Source organism: Rhinoraja longicauda, chromosome 15 (assembly GCF_053455715.1).
Source record: "Rhinoraja longicauda isolate Sanriku21f chromosome 15, sRhiLon1.1, whole genome shotgun sequence".
NCBI lineage: Eukaryota > Metazoa > Chordata > Chondrichthyes > Rajiformes > Arhynchobatidae > Rhinoraja > Rhinoraja longicauda.
In genome coordinates this window covers 26,844,314-26,857,969 of record NC_135967.1, presented here as the reverse complement: position 1 = coordinate 26,857,969, position 13,656 = coordinate 26,844,314, and the positions used below count along the sequence as shown (strand labels likewise).

General features: G+C 43.2%; 1 protein-coding gene across 1 annotated transcript in view; it reads right to left on the bottom strand.

Annotated features, from left to right (window-relative positions):
- Positions 1-4,136, bottom strand: part of prrg3 (proline rich and Gla domain 3) — a 35,122-nt gene extending 30,986 nt beyond the window's left edge. Inside the window, exon 1 of the mRNA XM_078412343.1 lies at positions 4,055-4,136. The gene's annotated coding sequence lies outside the window, so the exon portion shown is untranslated. The remainder of the gene's footprint in view (positions 1-4,054) is intronic.
- Between the last annotated feature and the right edge of the window lie 9,520 nt (positions 4,137-13,656).

Sequence of the window (13,656 nt, the reverse complement as noted above, 5' to 3'; positions counted from 1 at the left end):
TAAGGAGTAATGACATGTAATTTGATTCAGATTACTTAATGTGGCCATATCCAATGATATTCTTGGTTAATGTACACTTTCCAGCATGATTCACTGGATAACAAAAGAGAGAAGGTTGGCTAGATTATGCTTAATTATAACAAGCCAGCTCAGCAATAAAATATAGAGCATTTACCAAAGACACGTGAATTTAATCACAGGGAAATCAAGAGTTGAATCCTGCATTATTGAATCTTGTGGGGATTTTCTGATTTTGGCCATCAAAAATTAGATGCCAATGGGAGGAGTAAATGTAGGTAAAGATTGGAAAGCAGAGGCATGAAGGTGTGGTTCAAAGCAGAGGATATGTGGTATTCTTAACATCTTGAATGTTTTTTTGAAGCAACCCAATCCCTTAATATCAAACAACACTCTTGGGCCTATTCTCACAACACAATCAATCTTTCATTTTCTTCAGAAATTATTTATTTTTCCTAAACGCTTTCATCTTCCTCCTCTCTATAATTAATTTGTTCTCAATTCCTTTGTCCATCTAAACTACTGCTTCACCTCCAAATATTCTCAAAGTTTGTCATGTCAGCAAGAAATCCAACAATTGCCTCTCAAACCACTCATTGCTTCAGCATCTCCAAAATGGTTTCTAAGATCACATTCAATGTCAAAGATTTTCCATTTGATCCTAGTATTATTTAGCCATGCCTTTGCCTAGAATTTCCATATTGTCAATAACTATAAGCTGTCACAAATCTTTCTACTTCCAACACACACAGCATTTCTTTTCCATAAGATTCTCCTTCCTTGTATGCATAATTATTACCGTTAATTATATCCATGGCCTACTCTTATTCCTTAATTACATCCTAATCCTGTCACACAAAACAAAAATCACAAGGTCAGTGGGAGATTTTTCCCACATTGCCACCTCTATCCTAAATTCTTTGATATTTAATTATTTCCAAACTCTTTTTGAAGCCATCGTGTTTGGTTATTCCCACACCTTATGACACAAAACATTGCCTCTCCATGTATCCAGTTATACGTACAAGTAAGTTCCCAAGGTCCGCAAAGCCTATTCTGATCATGAGCCACGCTTCAAAGCTCATATTATTCTATTACAAGACGATATATTGTCCCCTCTTGAATATCAGTCATCCATAACCTTGCCTAATCATATTGCCTCAATGTAATCAATACCTTGTGTTCAATTTCTCTATTATTCTGCCAACTGTAGCAAAATCAAATATACACAGAAGCCACAACAGTTTACGAAAACCCTTCTTCAACACTTCTCCTGCCTTCCACACAAGATAATTTTGAATTCCCTCATGTTCCTCTTCAAATCCATTCACTTCACTTTTTCAATCTATTCCATTCTCATCCCTCCATTCAAACTCAACTTCTCCAACACTCTTTCACCATTACTCTCATCTTCTACTACCCCCACCATTTGCAATATTCATCATATTCTTATATTGTACAACTCTAAACTTGTCTCCCACTCTTCCCAATTTTGAACGATTGCTCAATTCCCCATAGTTTCTGCTCAGACTTCAAAACTCCCCTTCAATTATACCAAAGCAAAAAGAGCTTGTAAATATGTAGTATTGTTTTCAAATACAATAAGCAAGGGATCTTTATGTTCCACGATTGCTAAATAGGGCCTTTTGACAGAGTTGACTCCTCCATCTCGGTTATGTTCAAGACATGCAGTTCTCCACAAGACATTTATTCACAAAATGCTGGAGTAACTCAGCAGGTCAGGCAGCATCTCGGGAGAGAAGGAATGGGTGACGTTTCGGGTCGAGACCCTTCTTCAGACTGATGTCAGGGGGGCGGGACAAAGGAAGGATATCATATCATATCATATCATATATATACAGCCGGAAACAGGCCTTTTCGGCCCTCCAAGTCCGTGCCGCCCAGCGATCCCCGTACATTAACACTATCCTACACCCACTAGGGACAATTTTTACATTTACCCAGCCAATTAACCTACATACCTGTACGTCTTTGGAGTGTGGGAGGAAACCGAAGATCTCGGAGAAAACCCACGCAGGTCACGGGGAGAACGTACAAACTCCTTACAGTGCAGCACCCGTAGTCAGGATCGAACCTGAGTCTCTGGCGCTGCATTCGCTGTAAAGCAGCAACTCTACCGCTGCGCTACTGTGCCGCCCATAGGTGGAGACAGGAAGATAGAGGGAGATCTGGGAAGGAGGAGGGGAAGGGAGGGACAGAGGAGCTATCTGAAGTTGGAGAAGTCGACGTTCATACCACCGGGCTGCAAACTGCCCAGGCGAAATATGAGGTGCTGCTCCTCCAATTTCCAGCGGGCCTCACTATGGCACTGGAGGAGGCCCATGACAGAGAGGTCAGACTGGGAATGGGAGAGGGAGTTAAAGTGCTGGGCCACCGGGAGATCAGTTTTGTTAATGCGGACCGAGCGCAGGTGTTCAGCGAAGCGATCGCCGAGCCTGCGCTTGGTTTCGCCGATATAAATAAGTTGACATCTAGAGCAGCGGATGCAATAGATGAGGTTGGAGGAGGTGCAGGTGAACCTCTGTCTCACCTGGAAAGACTGTTTGGGTCCTTTGATGGAGTTGAGGGGGGAGGTAAAGGGACAGGTGTTGCATCTCGTGCGGTTGCAGGGGAAAGTGCCCGGGGTTAGGGTGGTTTGGGTAGGAAGGGACGAGTGGACCAGGAAGTTACGGAGGGAACGGTCTCTGCGGAACGCAGAGAGGGGAGGGGATGGGAAGATATGGCCAGTGGTGGGGTCCCGTTGTAGGTGACGGAAATGTTGGTGGATGATATGTTGGATCCGCTGGCTGGTGGGGTGGAAGGTGAGGACGAGGGGGATCCTGTCCTTGTTGCGAGTGGGGGGGGGGGGAGCAAGAGCGGAGCTGCGGGATGTGGAAGAGACCCTAGTGAGAGCCTCATCTATAATGGAGGAGGGGAAGCCCCGTTTTCTGAAGAACGAGGACATCTTGGAAGCCCTAGTGTGAAACACCTCATCCCGGGCGCAGATGCGGCGTAGACGGAGGAATTGGGAGTAGGGGATAGACTTTTTGCAGGGGACCGGGTGGGAAGAAGTGTAGTCCAGATAGCTGTGCGAGTCGGTGGGTTTGTAGTAAATGTCCGTCGCTAGTCTGTCTCCTGTGATGGAGATGGTGAGGTCCAGAAACGGGAGGGAGATGTCAGAGATAGTCCAGGTATATTTAAGGGCAGGATGGAGACATGCCTCCACAAGACATGCCTACCTTAAAGTCTCACTCTACCCCTCGATCTACCCAATTCTGACACACCTTGCTTCCTTCCCCGTAACATCCGACCTCCACAGCTAGTCGTAAATGAGAGCCTGAGGACTCAGTAGCAAGTGGGATCATAACCTCGAAAAAAATCCACAATTGAGCCTTTTATTTATGTATAGACATTTTACTATGCATGCTGGCTAATATTGCACAGCTTTGTTAAAATAAAGCTTATTTAAGCCCATAATGTAGAGCTGTAGATTAATACCAAATCTTATTCGACCGGGGCAATGTCTCGAGAACCACCCACAACTCTCGAGTGTCTACAACAGCTACACTGCAGAAAAAATGCAAAAAGAGAAATAAAATCCTCAGTTAAATATCTTTAAATACTAAATATCTTTAAATACTAAAAACAAATACAATGACAATTCTGGAAAAGGAAAATTGAACACACGGCTGATCAACAAGAGTGTGGGTGTTTGCTCCACTTGAGGTTCCTAAGAAGGCTTAATATTTTAACATTTATTTATAGGAAATACCAGCTGATTAAAATAAGATTACTGAAGGCATCTGGTCATTTCACTCTTAAATATTACATGGGGTTTCCATAGAAACGGGAATGTGAGGGCGGAAAAGGGAAAAAAGGTACCGTGAGTGATGCTGCAGCGGAACAAAAATCACCCAAAGGAGACACCTTGGAAATTCACTCAGTTGAAACAGTTACGAGCGTTAAAGATACATAAAATAGCCTTTAGACTTTCATTAATGAAGACAAAAGAGGGCCAGACACAGACAGTACGTACCTCACACGCCACGCCTCTAACTGCACTCCGAGCAAACCCGGCACCGCAGCCGCCGCTCCGTGCAACGCAACCTGCTGGCGGTGGCGCCACGGCCCGCCACGCCCCGCCCCGTGCCACTGACTGGCGTCCGCAACGGCCAATCACGCAGCGACTCCGCTCCACCCTCCAACGACAAGCTGCCAATCCTTCATCAAGTTTGGTTTACTCGCCCCGCCCTGTCGCAAAGCGTGCTGGAACTTGTAGTTTGATCCCAATCCCCTCTTCCTCAGCAATGATTCACGGAGTGTCTTCTTTTTAAAACCAAACACAAAAATGACCCCCCGAGTCCGCCTCTGTGCTCAAGCGGTAAGGTTTTTAAGCTTTTCTTGCGGTCTGTCGATGGCGGCCACGCCTTATAACGGAACTGCATGTTCCAGAATGCCAATTCTGTTGCGTGCAGCCTCCACCCTTCACCAACAGATAGTTTTGTCAGTGGAATCACACCAGCTAGCTACACGAAAGGGGAATGCAACACCTACGCAATCCTCGGTATCCTTGGAAACAGCTGCTCACGGGCACTTTGAAGCATCACGACTTTGTAAAACTTGGGTGAATGTCACGGTGACTGTGTGCATTTGATTTAAGAAGCAGCCAAGTACATCTCAAATGATTACTTAATCGCTACATATGTAGTGTTTCTTACAATAATACTTCTACACTGAGAGATAAAACCATTTGAATGAAAATAGTGGGAAGAGCTACTATTAGACATGATGGGGGTTAAAAGTCGAAAAAATGGTAATCAAGTTCTGTGGACAGGAAATTCTATAACGAACAGAGCTAATGTACTCATGCATACCCTTACACGTCGTTAAAGTGGTGGCTGTGCAAGTGTAATATCAGGAGGAAAAATACATTTCAAAAGTGTTATACAGTTGGTGTTTCCATTATAATAACCCCAGTCTTCTCCGTGCATTGTCACCTTGCCGTGGTGGAGAAGCTTGTGTGATCCAGAGATCCTGAGGGCGATACCGTCTGGAGCCATGCTCCTGGTAGGGTCACCCATGGTGGTACAGTCGAGGGGGAGGTCCCTGACAAAAAGCAATCCAACCAAGACCTCAATGGTGGAACAGGCGGAGGATGATGGCTGACTTTAGTGGAGCGTCACAACGGCTGGGAAGGCAGATGAAGGCTGCAGCAGAAAAGGGTCCCTGGTCGTCTTGGATTCCATGCCACTGGATTCTGACCCAGATCTGTCAAGAACCGTGTGGTGGCTGTCTGCACACCAGTCTCCCCACGTTAAACAAAGTCACGCACAGGCGTCCTATCAGGACAGTCATGCTAGCTTCGAGTGACGGCCGATGAATAACACCAGTACAAGAACTCTCCATCTAGGATGATACAAAGTGAAATACTGTGCTCTCACGATTCTCAGGCCACATCTGAATGACAGTACAGTAAACCATTGTTATTATGGACTCTTTATAACAGATTTTGGTTAGAGCGGACGGACCTATCGACAATCACCGCCAGGCGAGGCTGCCGTGCCACCACCGCCTCCCTGGGACCTACGATTCCGCCACCCACTCCTCCAGCCGCCAACTCACCTGGATTCCAGGCCCAGTTCCGGATCGAGTCTGAGAAGGGTCTTGGCCCGAAACATCACCTACCCATATTTTCCAGAGATGCTGCCTGACTTCTGAGTTACTCCTGCACTTTGTGTCCTTTTGTGCATTAACCAGCATCTGCAGTTATTTGTTTCTACAGCTTTTACAATGATGATCCTTATTCGATTATAGCGGACGTCAGGCAATAACCTACATCATACGGTGGAGCGGACCTCCCCCGTCCCCATGGTCCGTAATAATGAGGGTTCACTGCACTACATTTCAATATACCAATAGACAATAGGTGCAGGAGGAGGCCTCTCGGCCCTTCAAGCTAGCACCACCATTCAATGTGATCATGGCTGATCATTCTCAATCAGTACCCCGTTCCTGCCTTCTCCCCATACCCCCTGACTCCGCTATCATTAAGAGCTCTATCTAGCTCTCTCTTGAATGTATTCAGAGAATTGGCCTCCACTGCCTTCTGAGGCAGAGAATTCCACAGATTCACAACTCTCTGACTGAAAAGGTTTTTCCTCGTCCCCGTTCTAAATGGCCTACCCCTTATTCTTAAACTGTGGCCCCTGGTTTTGGACTCCCCCAACATTGGGAACATGTTTCCTGCCTCTAACGTGTCCAACCCCTTAATAATCTTATACCAAGAAAGGTTATGGGAATTCAAGCTATTTTCCATTCATCTTCAGGGTGAAATACACCTTCCATAAATGGACATCAGTTCACATAATCCCAAATTTACACGTTTTTTTATGGTATGAAGGTGAGCACCTTTGAGAGGGTGGAAGCCAAGAGAAAAGAAAATGAAAGTTTAATTACAGCTAATCTGCCTGGGGGGGGGGGGGGGGGGTGTTGCGAGTAGATCAGAAAGCAGAAAATAAAGTAAAAAAGGGAATACTGGAAATATTCAACAGGTCATGCAACGTCAATGGATGAAGGGAAACAGAGTTAACACCTCCGCTCAGTCTGCCTGTCTACGTAGGTTACTAAACACTTTAACTACCTCTCCCATTCCCGTACAGACTTTCCTGTCCTGCGCCTCCCCCAACAGTCAGAATGAGGCCCAAAGCAAATTGGAGGAACAGCACGTTGTATTTCACTTGGGCTGCTCACACCCGTGGTATAAATATTGATTTCTCTAATTTCAAGTAATCCTTGTTTTCCCTCTCCCTCCATTCCTCCCCCAATCTAGTTCTCCAACTAGTTTCAGTCGTCCTGATTAAATTTTACAAATTGTATGCCTCTTTGTCACCTTCCCCATTGCTAACAATGAACCATTCTACATTTTGTTATTATCGTCTGCTTTGTTCTGTGTTTCGATACCTTACCCTTCCATATCTCTGTCTCCCTCTCTCCTAACTCTCAGTCTGAAGAAGGGCCTCGACCCGAAACGTCACCCATTTTCTTTCTCCAGAGAAGCTGCCTGTCCCGCTGAGTTACTCATTTTGTTCAAAGTTAATACTACTGGTTGATGACCTTTCATTAGAATTGCACAACTCTGACACAAATTAGAAAGGTGTTAACAATGAATTAACAGTTTTTGATAAGTCGTGAGGACTATTATGTGGCAAGCCCATGTTAGGCTTCATTAAAAAAGTGTAAGAGCCCAAAGAGCAGGAGTAAGAGCAAAGCCTTGGTGCCTTAATATTGTGATTTCAGTCATTTCAGATAATTTGCTTATGTTTGTATTGGAACAAGGCTGTTCTCCTCTTAGTTTTCCATCTTGACACTGCCTGATCTCTCGGCATTTCCAGCATCTGCTTTTGGTTTCTGATTCCAGCAACAGGTTGACCTGTATTTTAGTTTTAACTTGCTCCTTTGTTTTATTTCTTTCTCTCTCTGACAGGCTTCAATGTTAAGTGAGCTCAGCAATGCTGACCTCACCCTATCTAAAATAATCTCCTTGTCCCCCACCCTCTGCGAAATAAACTTGTTTGCTTATTTTTCTCAGTTCCAATGTAAGATCTTCAAATTGTAATGTTAAAATCTATTTATCTTTCCAAAGATGCTGCCTGACATAGAAACATAGAAAATAGGTGCAGGAGTAGGCCATTCGGCCCTTCGAGCCTGCACCGCCATTCAATATGATCATGGCTGATCATCCAACTCAGTATCCTGTATCTGCCTTCTCTCCATACCCCCTGATCCCTTTAGCCACAAGGGCCACATCTAACTCCCTCTTAAATATAGCCAATGAACTGGCCTCAACTACCTTCTGTGGCAGAGAATTCCACAGATTCACCACTCTCTGTGTGAAAAAACTTTCTCATCTCAGTCCTAAAAGACTTCCCCCTTATCCTTAAACTGTGACCCCTTGTTCTGGACTTCCCCAACATCGGGAACAATCTTCCTGCATCTAGCCTGTCCAACCCCTTAAGAATTTTGTAAGTATCTATAAGATCCCCCCTCAATCTTCTAAATTCCAGCAAGTACAAGCCGAGTCTATCCAGTCTTTCTTCATATGAAAGTCCTGCCATCCAAGGAATCAATCTGGTGAACCTTCTCTGTACTCCCTCTATGGCAAGAATGTCTTTCCTCAGATTAGGAGACCAAAACTGTACGCAATACTCCAGGTGTGGTCTCACCAATGCCCTGTACAACTGCAGCAGAACCTCCCTTCTCCTATACTTAAATCCCCTCGCTATGAATGCCAACATACCATTTGCTTTCTTCACTGCCTGCTGCACCTGCATGCCTACTTTCAATGACTGGTATACCACGACACCCAGGTCTCGTTGCATCTCCTTCTCCTAATCGGCCACCATTCAGATAATAGTCTGCTTTCCTGTTCTTGCCACCAAAGTGGATAACCTCACATTTATCCACATTATACTGCATCTGCCATGCCTTTGCCCACTCACCTAACCTATCCAAGTCACGTTGCTGCCTCCTAGCATCCTCCTCACAGCTAACACTGCCCCCCAGCTTCGTGTCGTCCGCAAACTTGGAGATGTTGCATTCAATTCCCCCGTCCAAATCATTAATATATATTGTAAATAGCTGGGGTCCCAACACTGAGCCTTGCAGTACCCCACTAGTCCCTTCCTGCCATTCTGAAAAGGACCCGTTTATTCCTACTCTTTGCTTCCTGTCTGCTAGTCAGTTCTCTATCCACATCAATACTGAACCCACAATACCGTGTGCTTTAAGTTTGCATACTAATCTCTTATGTGGGACCTTGTCGAAAGCCTTCTGGAAGTCCAGATATAACACATCCACTGGTTCTACCTTATCCACTCTACTAGTTACATCCTCGAAAAATTCTATAAGATTCGTCAGACATGATTTACCTTTCATAAATCCATGCTGACTTTGTCCAATGATTTCACCACTTTCCAAATGTGCTGCTATCCCATCTTTAATAACTGACTCTAGCATTTTCCCCACTACCGATGTTAGACTAACTGGTCTGTAATTCCCCGTTTTCTCTCTCCCTCCCTTTTTGAAAAGTGGGGTTACATTAGCTACCCTCCAATCCTCAGGAACTACTCCAGAATCCAGAGTTTTGAAAAATTATTACTAATCATATCATATCATCATATCATATATATACAGCCGGAAACAGGCCTTTTCGGCCCACCAAGTCCGTGCCGCCCAGCGATCCCCGTACATTAACACTATCCTACACCCACTAGGGACAATTTTTACATTTTACCCAGCCAATTAACCTACATACCTGTACGTCTTTGGAGTGTGGGAGGAAACCGAAGATCTCGGAGAAAACCCACGCAGGTCACGGGGAGAACGTACAAACTCCTTACAGTGCAGCACCCGTAGTCAGGATCGAACCCGAGTCTCCGGCGCTGCATTCGCTGTAAAGCAGCAACTCTACCGCTGCGCTACCGTGCCGCCCACTAATGCATCCACTATTTCTGGGGCTACCTCCTTAAGCACTCTGGGATGCAGCCTATCTGGCCCTGGGGATTTATCGTCCTTTAATCCATTCAATTTACCTAACACCACTTCCCGACTAACCTGGATTTCACTCAGTTCCTCCATCTCATTTGACCCCCGGTCCCCTGCTATTTCCGGCAGATTATTTATGTCTTCCTTAGTGAAGATAGAACCAAAGTAGTTATTCAATTGGTCTGCCATGTCCTTGTTCCCCATGATCAATTCACCTGTTTCTGACTGCAAGGGACCTACATTTGTTTTAACTAATCTTTTTCTCTTCACATATCTATAAAAGCTTTTGCAGTCAGTTTTTATGTTCCCTGCCAGTTTTCTTTCATAATCTATTTTCCCTTTCCTAATTAAGCCCTTTGTCCGCCTCTGCTGGACTCTGAATTTCTCCCAGTCCTCTGGTAGGCAGCTTTTTCTTGCTAATTTGTACGCTTCATCTTTTGTTTTGATACTATCCCTAATCTCCCTTGTTAGCCACGGATGCACTACCTTCCCTGATTTATTCTTTTGCCAAGCTGGGATGAACAATTGTTGTAGTTCATCCATGCGGTCTTTAAATGCCTTCCATTGCATGTCCACCGTCAACCCTTTAAGAATCAATTGCCAGTCTATCTTGGCCAATTCACGTCTCATGCCCTCAAAGTTACCTTTCTTTAAGTTCAGAACCGTTGTTTCTGAATTAACTAAGTCACTCTCCATCCTAATGAAGAACTCAACCATATTATGGTCACTCTTGCCCAAGGGGCCACGCACATCAAGACTACTAACTAACCCTTCCTCATTTCTCAATACCCAGTCTAGAATAGCCTGCTCTCTCGTTGGTTCCTCTACATGTTGGTTGTTTCCAGCATTTCCTATTTTTACTTCAATCTTGTGATAGTCACAGAAATAGAGTTGCAGAACACAGAAACAGGCCGTTCAGCTCACACTTCTATGCCAACCATCGTCCCTATCTATACCAATCCCATTTACCTGCACTTGCCAAGTATGCATAGACAATTCCAATGCTCAATCAGATGCCTCCAAAATGAGAGTGCCTGCCACCTCAATCTGGCATTCTGTTCCAGATTGTTACCACCCTCTGGTTGAAACAATTCTATCTCAGATCCCCCTTGAAGCCTCTTAATCCTCATTTTAGACATGTGTTCTTTGGTCTGAGAGATCTCTACTATCGGGAAATAGATGAGACATGGCAACAGGGAAGAACTAAGCAAAAGTAATAGGAGTATTGAAAATGGAGCAAACAATGGGCTTTATCAAATCTCAAGACTTTGATGGGGGTCTCCGCCTTAGCCAACAGAAACAAATGGGGAAGAAACTGCAGCTGCTGATGTTCTATTATTATAGAATTCTGCTTGAAGAGTTAAAATTTGCAAATATTACGTGATTCAAGTATATATGAGATGAAGCACTTTTATAAAGAGATAGCACTGGGTCAATTGAAATTATCAAGATCAAAATCAATAGAATTAGTAAGTAGGGACAGCAAAGGATAAAGTCCAAAGACTGATAAAAGTTACTGAGGTACAGATCTCACATAATTTAACAGACTGAGGCTGAATGCTCTATTCCTATTCCTTTTGACCTGATACATTGCTGGTTCCTACTGGGTTATTCTCAGAATGGAGGCACGCATAATGCTCCTAGATTGTCATGAACTTGGATGTCAAGGGATCAAAATGACTAATAATTAAAGTTCGAAGGTATCACAAAATGCTGGAGTGATTCAGCAGGTCAGGCAGCATCTCTGGAGAGAAGGAATGGGTGATGTTTTGGGTCAAGACCCTTCTTCAGTCTGAAGAAGGGTCTCAACCCGAAACGTCACCCATTCCTTCTCTCCAGAGATGCTGCCTGACCTGCTGAGTTACTCCAGCATTTTGTGATACCTTCAGAATCAGAATAACCTTCGATTTGTACCAGCATCTGCAGTTATTTTCCTCCAATAATTAAAGTTAGTGATCTCCTTTTGCTTTTCAAGTGCTTTTCTAGTTTCAAACCAATGAGAATTTTGTTTCTAATTCCTTTTCAATTTCACCAGTGCTTTGGAAGTGAGGAATTATCTATTAGATAATTTTAGGCCTTTCAATGTTACCTGCTATTTTCTGAGCATTTTTTCCTTTGGTATCCTTAATATGTTACTTGGCTCAACATTAAAAAAAACCAAGTGTAAACACATACAAATGGACAATGGGTGACTTGTCAGATTTCATAATATCACAGGCACATTACAAAATGTGTAACTAGACAAAATAACATGTACATTTATTGTTTAGCATATTTCCTATTTTTTCAGTGTTTGCTAGATTTTCGGAATGGGTATTTTTAGTGCCATTTTTAAAACATTATTAAAAAATAAATCAAAACAGTATGAAGTAAAGTATTAAATTGCATCAAAGTTGAGCTATGTGCATATTAATCAAAATGATGATTCAAACGTTTTGCACCAATAAAGCCAACCTAGAATACCTTGATGGAGGCTACAACACAATCTGTAATCTATTACTTTGGTAAATCCCATAATATCAGAAGTCATGCTTCACCAGTATTTCAATGCTTGTGACCCACTAAGTGTACCAAACACCTCAACTACCTCTAAACTGAAAGTTTCCATTATTATATAAAGTTATATTATTAATCCTGTTTGCAATGATATCCTGAATAATTGTGAACTTTTCAAACTAGCTCCCCATTTTAAGTCATTTTAAGCCATTCACAATAATTGTTTTAAATGTTTTGTTTGTGAGCCAGCTCTTGATGAAGCTTGATAATAGGCAGGCAACATCGACACATTCTGAAGCTCATTACATTCTCACATTTTTAGTGCTAGTGTGTAAATAGTTTCATAATTTATTGCAGAGTTGTTCTGTGAGTTGCAAATTGGCACAAGTTACTGTACAATTTGCACTGTTCCACCCCTGGCCTCATAAACAACACGGCTTGTGGGCACTTACACACAAGTTCCCAGAAATACCTGCACTTGCTCTCTTAAAACAAATTGAGCTCACTGCAAAGGTTAGGCCTGATGGTTAACAAGATTATGTTTCTGAAATGCCCCCAAAAGGGAATAAATTAAACTGGAATTCCATTCCTCTGTGTAGTAAATTATTCCTGCGTAAACAATGGTTGAGAGGAATGCAGAAAAGGAAATAAGTCCCATTCTTGAACACGGTCCCAGGTGCTCCATGTTCCTTGCTGATTTATTCCTATTCCATTCCCCCTCCTCTGCTTATCCATATTTTGGCTAACCTTTACTGATTTCTAAAATGATCCCAGTCCTCAGATTTACGGTTTATCTTGGGAATATAATTTTATTTTCTATCTACAACATTCATAACCTCTATATATCTTAGGATGGATCACTTTCAATGACAATGAAGATCTTAAAAATCAGCATTGGCTGACGGAGGGAAAATAGAATGATAAATCAGGAAGGAACACATGTTTTAAGAGCTTCTGCAAGACTGCAGAGAATGCAAAATTACATCTTCGAGGCTGTTGCAGGGGAAATGATGGAGCGCAGGAAATAACTATATTTGGAATGTAGGTAAACCAAATTATCCTGAATAATTCATTAAGCATATTTTATTTAAGGCCATTCTAAAGGATAAGATATTCATTCATTTGAAAGAACAGGGATTAATAGGTATAGCATGGTTTTGTGCATGGATGATCATATTTTACGAATTTGATTGTTTTTTTTAACTAACTAAGAAGGTGAATCAGGGCAGGGCCGTAGACAGTCTATATGGACATCAGCAAGGCCTTTCATCAGGTTCAGCAAGGTAGGTTACTCTACATAGGATCCAGAGAGCTTTAGCAAACTAGATACAGAATTAGTTTTACGGTAGCAAGCACAGGATGGCGGTGGAAAGTTGTTTAACGGACTGGAGGCCTGTTGGCAGCATGAATGGCAGCAGGATCTTGATCAACTGAGCAAGTCGGCTGAGGAATGGCAAATGGTGTTTAACTCAGATAAGTGTGAGGTGTTGCACTTTGGGAAGTCAAACTTTCACAGTGAACGATAGGGCCCTGGATAGTGTTGTAGTGCTGAGGGATTGAGGAGTACAAGTACATAGTTCCTTGAAAATTGTATCACTG